This window comes from Ambystoma mexicanum, chromosome 10 (assembly GCF_040938575.1).
Source record: "Ambystoma mexicanum isolate Mex_15411 chromosome 10, UKY_AmexF1_1, whole genome shotgun sequence".
In the NCBI taxonomy this organism is placed as follows: Eukaryota; Metazoa; Chordata; class Amphibia; order Caudata; family Ambystomatidae; genus Ambystoma; species Ambystoma mexicanum.
The window spans coordinates 1554626637-1554645547 of NC_090932.1; the positions used below are offsets into that span (position 1 = coordinate 1554626637).

General features: G+C 47.2%; 1 protein-coding gene across 1 annotated transcript in view; it reads left to right on the forward strand.

Moving 5' to 3' along the window:
• Positions 1–18911, forward strand: part of LOC138492569 (serotransferrin-2-like) — a 545198-nt gene that overhangs the window by 488465 nt on the left and 37822 nt on the right. The window lies entirely within an intron of this gene.

An 18911-nucleotide genomic window follows, 5' to 3' on the forward strand; every position in this document is an offset into this window, starting at 1 on the left:
CTACCCAGCCCATTCATATACCCTGATCCATCATGGCATCTCACCTGTCCCTCTTACTTCATCTCTACCATTCATATACTCTGATCCATCAGGGAAACTCACCTATCCCTCTCACTTCATCTCTACCCAGCCCATTCATATACACTGATCCATCATGGCATCTCACATATCCCTCTCACTTCATTTCTACCCAGCCCATTCATATAACCAGATTCATCAGGGGATCTCACCTATTCCTCTCATTTCATCTCTGCCCAGCCCATTCATATACATTGATCCGTTAGGGGATCTCACCTATCCCTCTCACTCCATCTCTACCCAGCCCATTCATATACACTGATCATTCAGGGAAACTCACCGATCCATCTCACGTCATCTCTACCCAGCCCATTCATATACACTGATCCATCAGGGCATGTCACCTATCCCTCTCACTTCATCTCTACCCAGCCCATTCATATAACCAGATCCATCAGGGCAATTCACCTATCCCTCTCACTTCATCTCTACCCAGCCCATTCATATACCCAGATCCATCAGGGCAACTCACCTATCCCTCTCAATTCATCTATACCCAGCCCATTCATATACCCTGATCCATCAGGGCAACTCACCTATCCCTCTCACTTCATCTCTACTCAGCCCATTCATATAATCCGATCCATTAGGGCAACTCACCTATCCCTCTCACTTCATCTCTACCCAGCCCATTCATATACTCTGATCCATCAGGGAAACTCACCTATCCTTCTCATTTCATCTCTACCCAGCCCATTCATATACCCTGATCCATCATGGCATCTCACCTATACCTCTTACTTCATCTCTACCCAGCCCATTCATATAACTAGATCCATCATGGCATCTCACCTATCCCCATCACGTCATCTCTACCCAGCCCATTCATATACACTGATCCATCAGGGCAACTCACCTATCCCTCTCACTTCATCTCTACCCAGCCAATTCATATACACTGATCCATCATGGCATCTCACCTATCCCTCTCACTACATCTCTACCCAGCCCATTCATATACACTGATCCATCAGGGCAACTCACCTATCCCTCTCACTTCATCTCTACCCAGCCCATTCATATACTCTGATCCATCAGGGAAATTCACCTATCCTTCTCATTTCATCTCTACCCAGCCCATTCATATACCCTGATCCATCATGGCATCTCACCTATCCCTCTCACTTCATCTCTACCCAGCCCATTCATATACTCTGATCCATCAGGGAAACTCACCTATCCTTCTCATTTCATCTCTACCCAGCCCATTCATATACACTGATCCATCAGGGCAACTCACCTATCCCTCTCACTTCATCTCTACCCAGCCCATTCATATACTCTGATCCATCGGGGAAACTCACCTATCCTTCTCATTTCATCTCTACCCAGCCCATTCATATACCCTGATCCATCATGGCATATCACCTATCCCTCTTACTTCATCTCTACCCAGCCCATTCATATACACTGATCCATCAGGGGATCTCACCTATCCCTCTCATTTCATCTCTGCCCAGCCCATTCATATAACCAGATCCATCATGGCAACTCACCTATCCCTCTCACTTCATCTCTACCCAGCCCATTCATATAACCAGATCCATCATGGCATCTCACCTATCCCTCTCAATTCATCTATACCCAGCCCATTCATATAACCATATCCATCACGGCAACTCACCTATCCGCCTCACTTCATCTCTACCCTGCATATTCATATACCAGATCCATCAGGGCAACTCACCTATCCCTCTCGATTCATCTATACCCAGCCCATTCATATACCCTGATCCATCAGGGCAACTCACCTATCCCTCTTACTTCATCTCTACTCAGCCCATTCATATAATCCGATCCATCAGGGCAACTCACCTATCCCTCTCACTTCATCTCTACCCAGCCCATTCATATATTCTGATCCATCAGGGAAACTCACCTATCCTCATTTCATCTCTACCCAGCCCATTCATATACCCTGATCCATCATGGCATCTCACCTATCCCTCTTACTTCATCTCTACCCAGCCCATTCATATAACTAGATCCGTCATGGCATCTCACCTATCCCTCTCACTTCATCTCTACCCAGCCCATTCATATACACTGATCCATCAAGGCAACTCAGCTATCCCTCTCACTTCATCTCTACCCAGCCCATTCATATACTCTGATCCATCAGGGAAACTCACCTATCCTTCTCATTTCATCTCTACCCAGCCCATTCATATACCCTGATCCATCATGGCATCTCACCTGTCCCTCTTACTTCATCTCTACCATTCATATACTCTGATCCATCAGGGAAACTCACCTATCCCTCTCACTTCATCTCTACCCAGCCCATTCATATACACTGATCCATCATGGCATCTCACATATCCCTCTCACTTCATTTCTACCCAGCCCATTCATATAACCAGATTCATCAGGGGATCTCACCTATTCCTCTCATTTCATCTCTGCCCAGCCCATTCATATACATTGATCCGTTAGGGGATCTCACCTATCCCTCTCACTCCATCTCTACCCAGCCCATTCATATACACTGATCATTCAGGGAAACTCACCGATCCATCTCACGTCATCTCTACCCAGCCCATTCATATACACTGATCCATCAGGGCATGTCACCTATCCCTCCCACTTCATCTCTACCCAGCCCATTCATATAACCAGATCCATCAGGGCAATTCACCTATCCCTCTCACTTCATCTCTACCCAGCCCATTCATATACCCAGATCCATCAGGGCAACTCACCTATCCCTCTCAATTCATCTATACCCAGCCCATTCATATACCCTGATCCATCAGGGCAACTCACCTATCCCTCTCACTTCATCTCTACTCAGCCCATTCATATAATCCGATCCATTAGGGCAACTCACCTATCCCTCTCACTTCATCTCTACCCAGCCCATTCATATACTCTGATCCATCAGGGAAACTCACCTATCCTTCTCATTTCATCTCTACCCAGCCCATTCATATACCCTGATCCATCATGGCATCTCACCTATACCTCTTACTTCATCTCTACCCAGCCCATTCATATAACTAGATCCATCATGGCATCTCACCTATCCCCATCACGTCATCTCTACCCAGCCCATTCATATACACTGATCCATCAGGGCAACTCACCTATCCCTCTCACTTCATCTCTACCCAGCCAATTCATATACACTGATCCATCATGGCATCTCACCTATCCCTCTCACTACATCTCTACCCAGCCCATTCATATACACTGATCCATCAGGGCAACTCACCTATCCCTCTCACTTCATCTCTACCCAGCCCATTCATATACTCTGATCCATCAGGGAAATTCACCTATCCTTCTCATTTCATCTCTACCCAGCCCATTCATATACCCTGATCCATCATGGCATCTCACCTATCCCTCTCACTTCATCTCTACCCAGCCCATTCATATACTCTGATCCATCAGGGAAACTCACCTATCCTTCTCATTTCATCTCTACCCAGCCCATTCATATACACTGATCCATCAGGGCAACTCACCTATCCCTCTCACTTCATCTCTACCCAGCCCATTCATATACTCTGATCCATCGGGGAAACTCACCTATCCTTCTCATTTCATCTCTACCCAGCCCATTCATATACCCTGATCCATCATGGCATATCACCTATCCCTCTTACTTCATCTCTACCCAGCCCATTCATATACACTGATCCATCAGGGGATCTCACCTATCCCTCTCATTTCATCTCTGCCCAGCCCATTCATATAACCAGATCCATCATGGCAACTCACCTATCCCTCTCACTTCATCTCTACCCAGCCCATTCATATACCCTGATCCATCATGGCATTTCACCTATCCCTCTTACTTCATCTCTACCCAGCCCATTCATATACACTGATCCATCAGGGGATCTCACCTATCCCTCTCATTTCATCTCTGCCCAGCCCGTTCATATAACCAGATCCATCATGGCAACTCACCTATCCCTCTCACTTCATCTCTACCCAGCCCATTCATATACTCTGATCCATCAGGGAAACTCACCTATCCTTCTCATTTCATCTCTAGCCAGCCCATGCATATACCCTGATCCATCATGGCATCTCACCTATCCCTCTTACTTCATCTCTACCCAGCCCATTCATATACACTGATCCATCAGGGGATCTCACCTATCCCTCTCATTTCATCTCTGCCCAGCCCATTCATATAACCAGATCCATCATGGCAACTCACCTATCCCTCTCACTTCATCTCTACCCAGCCCATTCATATAACCAGATCCATCATGGCATCTCACCTATCCCTCTCAATTCATCTATACCCAGCCCATTCATATAACCAGATCCATCAGGGCAACTCACCTATCCCCCTCACTTCATCTCTACCCTGCATATTCATATACCCAGATCCATCAGGGCAACTCACCTATCCCTCTCGATTCATCTATACCCAGCCCATTCATATACCCTGATCCATCAGGGCAACTCACCTATCCCTCTTACTTCATCTCTACTCAGCCCATTCATATAATCTGATCCATCATGGCAACTCACCTATCCCTCTCACTTCATCTCTACCCAGCTCATTCATATACACTTATCCATCAGGGCAACTCACCTATCCCTCTCACTTCATCTCTACCCAGCCTATTCATATACCCAGATCGATCATGGCATCTCACCTATCCCTCTCACTTCATCTCTACCCAGCCCACTCATATAACCAGATACATCAGGGCATCTCACCTATCCCTCTCACTTCATCTCTACCCAGCCCATTCATATAACCGGATCCATCATGGCAACTCACCTATCCCTCTCACTTCATCTCTACCCAGCCTATTCATATACCCAGATCCATCATTGCATCTCACCTATCCCTCTCACTTCATCTCTACCCAGCCCATTCATATACACTGATCCATCAGGGCAACTCACCTATCCCTCTCACTTCATCTCTACTCAGCCCATTCATATTCACTGATCCATCAGGGGATCTCACCTATCCCTCTCACTTAATCTCTACCCAGCCTATTCATATACCCAGATCCCTCAGGGGATCTCACCTATCCCTCTCACTTAATCTCTACCCAGCCCATTCATATACATTGATCCGTTAGGGGATCTCATCTATCCCTCTCACTCCATCTCTACCCAGCCCATTCATATACACTGATCCATCAGGGAAACTCACCGATCCATCTCACGTCATCTCTACCCAGCCCATTCATATACACTGATCCATCAGGGCATGGCACCTATCCCTCTCACTTCATCTCTACCCAGTCCATTCATGTAACCAGATCCATCATGGCATCTCACCTATCCCTCTCACTTCATCTCTACCCAGCCCATTCATATAACCAGATCCATCAGGGCAATTCACCTATCCCTCTCACTTCATCTCTACCCAGCCCATTCATATACCCAGATCCATCAGGGCAACTCACCTATCCCTCTCAATTCATCTATACCCAGCCCATTCATATACCCTGATCCATCAGGGCAACTCACCTATCCCTCTCACTTAATCTCTACTCAGCCCATTCATATAATCCGATCCATCAGGGCAACTCACCTATCCCTCTCACTTCATCTCTACCCAGCCCATTCATATACTCTGATCCATCAGGGAAACTCACCTATCCTTCTCATTTCATCTCTACCCAGCCCATTCATATACCCTGATCCATCATGGCATCTCACCTATCCCTCTTACTTCATCTCTACCCAGCCCATTCATATAACTAGATCCATCATGGCATCTCACCTATCCCCATCACGTCATCTCTACCCAGCCCATTTATATACACTGATCCATCAGGGCAACTCACCTATCCCTCTCACTTCATCTCTACCCAGCCAATTCATATACACTGATCCATCATGGCATCTCACCTATCCCTCTCACTACATCTCTACCCAGCCCATTCATATACACTGATCCATCAGGGCAACTCACCTATCCCTCTCACTTCCTCTCTACCCAGCCCATTGATATACTCTGATCCATCAGGGAAACTCACCTATCCTTCTCATTTCATCTCTACCTAGCCCATCCATATACCCTGATCCATCATGGCATCTCACCTATCCCTCTCACTTCATCTCTACCCAGCCCATTCATATACTCTGATCCATCAGGGAAACCCACCTATCCTTCTCATTTCATCTCTACCCAGCCCATTCATATAACCAGATCCATTATGGCATTTCACCTATCCCTCTTACTTCATCTCTACCCAGCCCATTCATATACACTGATCCATCAGGGGATCTCACCTATCCCTCTCATTTCATCTCTGCCCAGCCCATTCATATAACCAGATCCATTATGCCAACTCACCTATCCCTCTCACTTCATCTCTACCCAGCCCATTCATATACTCTGATCCATCAGGGAAACTCACCTATCCTTCTCATTTCATCTCTAGCCAGCCCATGCATATACCCTGATCCATCATGGCATCTCACCTATCCCTCTTACTTCATCTCTACCCAGCCCATTCATATACACTGAACCATCAGGAGATCTCACCTATCCCTCTCATTTCATCTCTGCTCAGCCCATTCATATAAAAAGATCCATCATGGCAACTCACCTGTCCCTCTCACTTCATCTCTACCCAGCCCATTCATATAACCAGATCCATCATGGCATCTCACCTATCCCTCTCAATTCATCCATACACAGCCCATTCATATAACCAGATCCATCAGGGCAACTCACCTATCCCCCTCACTTCATCTCTACCCTGCATATTCATATACCCAGATCCATCAGGGCAACTCACCTATCCCTCTCGATTCATCTATACCCAGCCCATTCATATACCCTGATCCATCAGGGCAACTCACCTATCCCTCTTACTTCATCTCTACTCAGCCCATTCATATAATCCGATCCATCATGGCAACTCACCTATCCCTCTCACTTCATCTCTACCCAGCCCATTCATATACTCTGATCCATCAGGGAAACTCACCTTTCCTTCTCATTTCATCTCTAGCCAGCCCATGCATATACCCTGATCCATCATGACATCTCACCTATCCCTCTTACTTCATCTCTACCCAGCCCATTCATATACACTGATCCATCAGGGGATCTAACCTATCCCTCTCATTTCATCTCTGCCCAGCCCATTCTTATAACCAGATCCATCATGGCAACTCACCTATCCCTCTCACTTCATCTCTACCCAGCCCATTCATATAACCAGATCCATCATGGCATCTCACCTATCCCTCTCAATTCATCTATACCCAGCCCATTCATATAACCATATCCATCACGGCAACTCACCTATCCCCCTCACTTCATCTCTACCCTGCATATTCATATACCAGATCCATCAGGGCAACTCACCTATCCCTCTCACTTCATCTCTACCCAGCCCATTCATATACTCTGATCCATCAGGGAAACTCAGCTATCCCTCTCACTTCATCTCTACCCAGCCCATTCATATACTCTGATCCATCAGGGAAACTCACCTACCCTTCTCATTTCATCTCTACCCAGCCCATTCATATACCCTGATCCATCATGGCATCTCACCTGTCCCTCTTACTTCATCTCTACCAAGCCCATTCATATACTCTGATCCATCAGGGAAACTCACCTATCCCTCTCACTTCATCTCTACCCAGCCCATTCATATACACTGATCCATCATGGCATCTCACATATCCCTCTCACTTCATCTCTACCCAGCCCATTCATATAACCAGATCCATCATGGCAACTCACCTATCCCTCTCACTTCATCTCTACCCAGCCCATTCATATAACCAGATCCATCATGGCATCTCACCTACCCTTCTCACTTCATCTCTACCCAGCCCATTCATATAATCTGATCCATCAGGGCAACTCACCTATCCATCTCACTTCATCTCTACCCAGCCCATTCATATACCCAGATCCATCAGGGCAACTCACCTATCCCCCTCACTTCATCTCTACCCTGCATATTCATATACCCAGATCCATCAGGGAAACTCACCTATCCCTCTCAATTCATCTATACCCAGCCCATTCATATACCCTGATCCATCAGGGCAACTCACCTATCCCTTCTCACTTCATCTCTATCCAGTCCATTCATATAACCAGATCCATCGTGGCATCTCACCTATCCCTCTCACGTCATCTCTACCCTGCCTATTCATACACCCAGATCCAACAGGGCAACTCACCTATCCCTCTCACGTCATCTCTACCCAGCCCATTCATATAACCAGATCCATCGTACCATATCACCTATCCCTCTCACTTCATCTCTACCCAGCCCATTCATATACACTGATCCATCAGGGAAACTCACCGATCCATCTCACGTCATCTCTACCCAGCCCATTCATATACACTGATCCATCAGGGCATGTCACCTATCCCTCTCACTTCATCTCTACCCAGTCCATTCATGTAACCAGATCCATCATGGCATCTCACCTATCCCTCTCACTTCATCTCTACCCAGCCCATTCATATAACCAGATCCATCAGGGCAATTCACCTATCCCTCTCACTTCATCTCTACCCAGCCCATTCATATACCCAGATCCATCAGGGCAACTCACCTATCCCTCTCAATTCATCTATACCCAGCCCATTCATATACCCTGATCCATCAGGGCAACTCACCTATCCCTCTCACTTAATCTCTACTCAGCCCATTCATATAATCCGATCCATCAGGGCAACTCACCTATCCCTCTCACTTCATCTCTACCCAGCCCATTCATATACTCTGATCCATCAGGGAAACTCACCTATCCTTCTCATTTCATCTCTACCCAGCCCATTCATATACCCTGATCCATCATGGCATCTCACCTATCCCTCTTACTTCATCTCTACCCAGCCCATTCATATAACTAGATCCATCATGGCATCTCACCTATCCCCATCACGTCATCTCTACCCAGCCCATTTATATACACTGATCCATCAGGGCAACTCACCTATCCCTCTCACTTCATCTCTACCGAGCCAATTCATATACACTGATCCATCATGGCATCTCACCTATCCCTCTCACTACATCTCTACCCAGCCCATTCATATACACTGATCCATCAGGGCAACTCACCTATCCCTCTCACTTCATCTCTACCTAGCCCATTGATATACTCTGATCCATCAGGGAAACTCACCTATCCTTCTCACTTCATCTCTACCCAGCCCATCCATATACCCTGATCCATCATGGCATCTCACCTATCCCTCTCACTTCATCTCTACCCAGCCCATTTATATACTCTGATCCATCAGGGAAACTCACCTATCCTTCTCATTTCATCTCTACCCAGCCCATTCATATAACCAGATCCATTATGGCATTTCACCTATCCCTCTTACTTCATCTCTACCCAGCCCATTCATATACACTGATCCATCAGGGGATCTCACCTATCCCTCTCATTTCATCTCTGCCCAGCCCATTCATATAACCAGATCCATTATGGCAACTCACCTATCCCTCTCACTTCATCTCTACCCAGCCCATTCATATACTCTGATCCATCAGGGAAACTCACCTATCCTTCTCATTTAATCTCTAGCCAGCCCATGCATATACCCTGATCCATCATGGCATCTCACCTATCCCTCTTACTTCATCTCTACCCAGCCCATTCATATACACTGATCCATCAGGGGATCTCACCTATCCCTCTCATTTCATCTCTGCCCAGCCCATTCATATAACCAGATCCATCATGGCAACTCACCTATCCCTCTCACTTCATCTCTACCCAGCCCATTCATATAACCAGATCCATCATGGCATCTCACCTATCCCTCTCAATTCATCCATACCTAGCCTATTCATATAACCAGATCCATCAGGGCAACTCACCTATCCCCCTCACTTCATCTCTACCCTGCATATTCATATACCCAGATCCATCAGGGCAACTCACCTATCCCTCTCGATTCATCTATACCCAGCCCATTCATATACCCTGATCCATCAGGGCAACTCACCTATCCCTCTTACTTCATCTCTACTCAGCCCATTCATATAATCCGATCCATCATGGCAACTCACCTATCCCTCTCACTTCATCTCTACCCAGCCCATGCATATACCCTGATCCATCATGACATCTCACCTATCCCTCTTACTTCATCTCTACCCAGCCCATTCATATACACTGATCCATCAGGGGATCTAACCTATCCCTCTCATTTCATCTCTGCCCAGCCCATTCCTATAACCAGATCCATCATGGCAACTCACCTATCCCTCTCACTTCATCTCTACCCAGCCCATTCATATAACCAGATCCATCATGGCATCTCACCTATCCCTCTCAATTCATCTATACCCAGCCCATTCATATAACCATATCCATCACGGCAACTCACCTATCCCCCTCACTTCATCTCTACCCTGCATATTCATATACCAGATCCATCAGGGCAACTCACCTATCCCTCTCGATTCATCTATACCCAGCCCATTCATATACCCTGATCCATCAGGGCAACTCACCTATCCCTCTTACTTCATCTCTACTCAGCCCATTCATATAATCCGATCCATCAGGGCAACTCACCTATCCCTCTCACTTCATCTCTACCCAGCCCATTCATATATTCTGATCCATCAGGGAAACTCACCTATCCTCATTTCATCTCTACCCAGCCCATTCATATACCCTGATCCATCATGGCATCTCACCTATCCCTCTTACTTCATCTCTACCCAGCCCATTCATATAACTAGATCCATCATGGCATCTCACCTATCCCTCTCACTTCATCTCTACCCAGCCCATTCATATACACTGATCCATCAAGGCAACTCAGCTATCCCTCTCACTTCATCTCTACCCAGCCCATTCATATACTCTGATCCATCAGGGAAACTCACCTATCCTTCTCATTTCATCTCTACCCAGCCCATTCATATACCCTGATCCATCATGGCATCTCACCTGTCCCTCTTACTTCATCTCTACCCAGCCCATTCATATACTCTGATCCATCAGGGAAACTCACCTATCCCTCTCACTTCATCTCTACCCAGCCCATTCATATACACTGATCCATCATGGCATCTCACATATCCCTCTCACTTCATTTCTACCCAGCCCATTCATATAACCAGATTCATCAGGGGATCTCACCTATTCCTCTCATTTCATCTCTGCCCAGCCCATTCATATAACCAGATCCATCATGGCAACTCACCTATCCCTCTCACTTCATCTCTACCCAGCCCATTCATATAACCAAATCCATCATGGCATCTCACCTACCCTTCTCACTTCATCTCTACCCAGCCCATTCATATAATCTGATCCATCAGGGCAACTCACCTATCCATCTCACTTCATCTCTACCCAGCCCATTCATATACACTGATCCATCAGGGGATCTCACCTATCCCTCTCATTTCATCTCTGCCCAGCCCATTCATATAACCAGATCCATTATGGCAACTCACCTATCCCTCTCACTTCATCTCTACCCAGCCCATTCATATACTCTGATCCATCAGGGAAACTCACCTATCCTTCTCATTTAATCTCTAGCCAGCCCATGCATATACCCTGATCCATCATGGCATCTCACCTATCCCTCTTACTTCATCTCTACCCAGCCCATTCATATACACTGATCCATCAGGGGATCTCACCTATCCCTCTCATTTCATCTCTGCCCAGCCCATTCATATAACCAGATCCATCATGGCAACTCACCTATCCCTCTCACTTCATCTCTACCCAGCCCATTCATATAACCAGATCCATCATGGCATCTCACCTATCCCTCTCAATTCATCCATACCTAGCCTATTCATATAACCAGATCCATCAGGGCAACTCACCTATCCCCCTCACTTCATCTCTACCCTGCATATTCATATACCCAGATCCATCAGGGCAACTCACCTATCCCTCTCGATTCATCTATACCCAGCCCATTCATATACCCTGATCCATCAGGGCAACTCACCTATCCCTCTTACTTCATCTCTACTCAGCCCATTCATATAATCCGATCCATCATGGCAACTCACCTATCCCTCTCACTTCATCTCTACCCAGCCCATGCATATACCCTGATCCATCATGACATCTCACCTATCCCTCTTACTTCATCTCTACCCAGCCCATTCATATACACTGATCCATCAGGGGATCTAACCTATCCCTCTCATTTCATCTCTGCCCAGCCCATTCCTATAACCAGATCCATCATGGCAACTCACCTATCCCTCTCACTTCATCTCTACCCAGCCCATTCATATAACCAGATCCATCATGGCATCTCACCTATCCCTCTCAATTCATCTATACCCAGCCCATTCATATAACCATATCCATCACGGCAACTCACCTATCCCCCTCACTTCATCTCTACCCTGCATATTCATATACCAGATCCATCAGGGCAACTCACCTATCCCTCTCGATTCATCTATACCCAGCCCATTCATATACCCTGATCCATCAGGGCAACTCACCTATCCCTCTTACTTCATCTCTACTCAGCCCATTCATATAATCCGATCCATCAGGGCAACTCACCTATCCCTCTCACTTCATCTCTACCCAGCCCATTCATATACTCTGATCCATCAGGGAAACTCACCTATCCTCAGTTCATCTCTACCCAGCCCATTCATATACCCTGATCCATCATGGCATCTCACCTATCCCTCTTACTTCATCTCTACCCAGCCCATTCATATAACTAGATCCATCATGGCATCTCACCTATCCCTCTCACTTCATCTCTACCCAGCCCATTCATATACACTGATCCATCAAGGCAACTCAGCTATCCCTCTCACTTCATCTCTACCCAGCCCATTCATATACTCTGATCCATCAGGGAAACTCACCTATCCTTCTCATTTCATCTCTACCCAGCCCATTCATATACCCTGATCCATCATGGCATCTCACCTGTCCCTCTTACTTCATCTCTACCCAGCCCATTCATATACTCTGATCCATCAGGGAAACTCACCTATCCCTCTCACTTCATCTCTACCCAGCCCATTCATATACACTGATCCATCATGGCATCTCACATATCCCTCTCACTTCATTTCTACCCAGCCCATTCATATAACCAGATTCATCAGGGGATCTCACCTATTCCTCTCATTTCATCTCTGCCCAGCCCATTCATATAACCAGATCCATCATGGCAACTCACCTATCCCTCTCACTTCATCTCTACCCAGCCCATTCATATAACCAAATCCATCATGGCATCTCACCTACCCTTCTCACTTCATCTCTACCCGGCCCATTCATATAATCTGATCCATCAGGGCAACTCACCTATCCATCTCACTTCATCTCTACCCAGCCCATTCATATACCCAGATCCATCAGGGCAACTCACCTATCCCCCTCACTTCATCTCTACCCTGCATATTCATATACCCAGATCCATCAGGGAAACTCACCTATCCCTCTCAATTCATCTATACCCAGCCCATTCATATACCCTGATCCATCAGGGCAACTCACCTATCCCTTCTCACTTCATCTCTATCCAGTCCATTCATATAACCAGATCCATCGTGGCATCTCACCTATCCCTCTCACGTCATCTCTACCCTGCCTATTCATACACCCAGATCCAACAGGGCAACTCACCTATCCCTCTCACGCCATCTCTACCCAGCCCAATCATATAACCAGATCCATCGTACCATATCACCTATCCCTCTCACTTCATCTCTACCCAGCCCATTCATGTACACTGATCCATCATGGCATCTCACCTATCCTTCTCACTTCATCTCTATCCAGCCCATTCAAATACACTGACCCATCAGGGCAACTCACCTATCCTTCTCACGTCATCTCTACCCATCCCATTCATATACACTGATCCATCAGGGCAACTCACCTATCCCTCTCACTTCACCTCTATCCTGCCTATTCATATACCCAGATCCAACAGGGCAACTCACCTATCACTCTCACGTCATCTCTACCCAGCCCATTCATATAACCAGATCCATCGTGCCATATTACCTATCCCTCTCACTTCATCTCTACCCAGCCCATTCATATAACCAGATCCATCATGGCATCCCACCTACCCCTCTCACTTTATCTCTACCCAGCCCATCCATATAATCAAATCCATCAGGGCAACTCACCTATCCCTCTCACTTCATCTCTACCGAGCCCATTCATATACCCTGATCCATCAGGGAAACTCACCTATCCCTCTCATTTCATCTCTACCCAGCCCATTCATATACCCTGATCCACCATGGCATCTCACCTATCCCTCTTACTTCATCTCTACCCAGCCCATTCATATAACCAGATCCATCAGGGCAACTCACCTATCCCCCTCACTTCATCTCTACCCTGCATATTCATATACCCAGATCCATCAGGGCAACTCACCTATCCCTCTCAATTCATCTGTACCCAGCCCATTCATATACCCTGATCCATCAGGGCAACTCACCTATCCCTCTCACTTCATCTCTATTCAGCCCATTCATATAATCCGATCCATCAGGGCAACTCACCTATCCCTCTCACTTCATCTCTACCCAGCCCATTCATATACACTGATCCATCATGGCATCACACCTATCCCTCTCACTTCATTTCTACTTAGCCCATTCATATAACCAGATCCATCAGGGGATCTCACCTATCCCTCTCATTTCATCTCTGCCCAGCCCATTCATATAACCAGATCCATCATGGCAACTCACCTATCCCTCTCACTTCATCTCTACCCAGCCCATTCATATAACCAGATCCATCATGGCATCTCACCTACCATTCTCACTTCATCTCTACCCAGCCCATTCATATAATCTGATCGATCAGGGCAACTCACCTATCCCTCTCACTTCATCTCTACCCAGCCCATTCATATAACCAGATCCATCATGGCATCTCACCTACCATTCTCACTTCATCTCTACCCAGCCCATTCATATAACCAGATCCATCAGGGCAACTCACCTATCCCCCTCACTTCATCTCTACCCTGCATATTCATATACCCAGATCCATCAGGGCAACTCACCTATCCCTCTCAATTCATCTGTACCCAGCCCATTCATATACCCTGATCCATCAGGGCAACTCACCTATCCCTCTCACTTCATCTCTATTCAGCCCATTCATATAATCCGATCCATCAGGGCAACTCACCTATCCCTCTCACTTCATCTCTACCCAGCCCATTCATATACACTGATCCATCATGGAATCTCACCTATCCCTCTCACTTCATTTCTACTTAGCCCATTCATATAACCAGATCCATCAGGGGATCTCACCTATCCCTCTCATTTCATCTCTGCCCAGCCCATTCATATAACCAGATCCATCATGGCAACTCACCTATCCCTCTCACTTCATCTCTACCCAGCCCATTCATATAACCAGATCCATCATGGCATCCCACCTACCCCTCTCACTTTATCTCTACCCAGCCCATCCATATAATCAAATCCATCAGGGCAACTCACCTATCCCTCTCACTTCATCTCTACCCAGCCCATTCATATACCCTGATCCATCAGGGAAACTCACCTATCCCTCTCACTTCATCTCTACCCAGCCCATTCATATAACCAGATCCATCAGGGCAACTCACCTATCCCTCTCACTTCATCTCTACCCAGCCCATTCATATACTCAGATCCATCAGGGCAACTCACCTATCCCTCTCACTCCATCTCTATCCAGCCCATTCATATAACCAGATCCATCATGGCATCTCACCTATACCTCTCACTTTATCTCTACCCAGCCCATTCATATAATAAGATCCATCAGGGCAACACACCTATCCCTCTCACTTCATCTCTAGCCAGCCCATTCAGCCTCTAAAGGCCCTGCCACTGTGTTGCCTATACCATTGTGTTCCTATGCCAGCCTCTAGCGGCCCTGCAACTGTGTTGCTTATACCATTGTGTTCCTATGCCAGCCTCTAGCGGCCCTGCCACTGTACCTGCCACGGCCTGCTCCTAGTACTAGCACTGTACCGCATAGCACGATCCAGCCCAGCGCCCTTATGCATCCCTCTGCCACCCACCTCACAGTGCCCACACTCCTCATCTCCTTCTCCTCTATCCCGCTCATTACTCTCTCTCTAGGCCATCTGCAGCTTGCTCCCTGCATACCCTGACCCTTCACCACCGCCCACCATCATGCCTCACTCCTCCCTATCCACATCACCACACACCACTCTCAACCACTGCACTTCCAACCATCCTGAACACCTTCTCAGGCGTTACAGACTAAGAACCCGCACCAAACCCTCATTCTTGCTCCGTAGCTCCCCACCATCTACCCACAGTAGGAACCAAAAGCTCAGCTATCGCACCCACACATCTTTACGCCCACACCCTCTAGCCCACGCACATACCCACCACCTCCATGCGCTCTTACATGCACCCCTCCCTCCATCACTCACAAGTGCTCCCACCATTTCGCTCTCACCAAACACAAGCGCTCATGACCCACCACCTACCAACCGCCTCCTAAAATGCGCACTCATTAATGCACGCTCCATCCATGCCCACGCTATAGAGATCAATGACCTCATCACCACCCACAAACTAGACATGTTAGCCGTATCCGAAACTTGGCTCCATGAGGCATCCAACCCATCTATTCACCTTGCCCTCCCCCAGGATTACACCATCCTCAGGCAGGACCGTAAAACCTCTAAAGGTGGGGGCGTCGCCCTCATCTATAGAAACTCGCTTGCCATTAGGCAGTGTAACCATCCTTGGGACAACAACGCCGACCTTCTCCACGCAAAACTAGCGCTCTCCCCTAATTGCACCATCAACCTCTTAGTCACATACAGACCACCATGCTCTCCTCCAGACATCCAAAAGCATCTCATCCAAATCATTAGCAACAACCTGAAAAGCTCCACCAAAACCATTCTACTTGGCGACCTTAACCTTGGTTTAGATGACCCTAAGGACAAATCTGCCGCACACCTGGCCAACGATCTCTCCAACATGGGTTTCATCCACAAAATCACCAAACCTACTCACTGCAAAGGCCGGTCCATTGACTGGGTAGCAGACCTTAACTGTTCATTATCCATCACCTCCATCTCAGCCCTCCCTTGGATGGATCACCATCTCATCCAATTCTCCATCCCCACCACACCCCCCGTAAAACCCTTACTTATGCACCCCCTGCCAAAGTCAGAAGCTCCAAAAAGCTCACAGCGACCAATCTTGATCCTCTTCTTGATATCCCTAAACTCAAGCATTCCTTTATCCAAGATCCCACCTCTCTCGCCAACATTTACAACAACCCCCTCACCCAAGCCATTGACTCTATTGCCCCGCTGGAAGACAAAAAAGGGAAAAAATCCATGCACTCCAACTCTTGGTTCTCAGAAGAACTATCTGTCTTGCGCACCTTGAAGCGCAAAGCCCTATCCAACTGGCAGTCCTCACCCAACTAGTCCTCTCTCAACGAGTTCAAAGAAATCTCACGGACCTACAAAAATGCCATCTTCAAAGCTAAATCTGAATCATACAATCAAAGAATAACCAAATCCAGCTCCAAAACCAGAGAAATATTCTCTATTTTCAAAGAACTCACCACTCCCGAGTCCAGCCCTGACAAAATCATCAAGGATGAAGCTTGGTGCACAGGCATCCAGACAGCCCTCCTAAACAGAGTCAAAACACTTCAAGACAAAATTGCAGCCCAATGTAAAGCACCCAATACCTCTGCCACGCCTCCCTCTCTCCCCCCTCACAACCCTCACCCGCAAATACCCCTCTTTGCCTTCAGAGAAATCACAGAACTAGAAACCGCCGCCCTACTCAAAAATATCAAACCCTCCACATGCAAGGGAGACATATGCCCTCCCACTATCATCAAAGAGTGCTCACAAGCCCTCACCCCCATTATCACAGCCTTCATCAATGCCTCCTTCTCCTCAGGAACTGTACCTCATTGCCTAAAAGAAGCCTGGGTTCGCCCACTCTTAAAAAAACCCTCCTTAGATCCCACCTCCCCCAGCAACTATCGCCCCATCACAACCGTCCCCTTACTCCTCAAAATACTTGATAAAGCAGCCCACAACCAAATTCAGCAATACATAGTGACCCATGCTATCCTAGGCAGAAGACAATCGGGCTTTCGCAAAGGCCATGGGACTGAAACTGCCCTACTAGATTTAAAAAATCAAATCACCAAAATAATGGACACAGGCAAACCTGCTCTCCTCCTGCTTCTCGACCTCTCTGCAGCATTTGACTTAGTGGACCATGGCATCCTTATATCTCACCTTTTCAATGCAGCCCACTTCTCCCACAAAGCAACCTCTTGGATCACCTCCTTTCTAGAAGGTACAGCCATGAAGGTGTATTCTGACCAGGCAAATGCTCCTCCGACCACCATAAGCTGCGGAGTCCCACAAGGGTCATGCACTGCACCGACTCTTTACAATCTCTTCACTAAACCCCTCTTCGACCTACTGGACTCCCTCGGCATAGCCTACACAAACTATGCCGATGACACACAAGTCCTCCTCCCCCTCTCTGGAGACTAAGCCCGAGACACAGAAGCCCTCCTTAACATTTACTCCACGATCCAAGCATGGATGTGCGATCAATGGCCTCTGCCTTAACAGAGACAAAACAGAGATCATCATACTGGCCCCCAGCGAAATCATATCCAAGCTCAGCCAAGACTACTCACACAAAACCATCGACAACACCAACATACCTGTCTCCACGGCTGTGAAGACACTTGGAGTATACTTAGACGCTACTCTCTCCATGACAAGACAAGTCAACGCCATCTCCTCCGTCTCCGCACTGACCACCAAACTCATCTTCGCCATAAAACCCTATCTTACCACTCCCAACTGCCTCTCCATCGCTAGA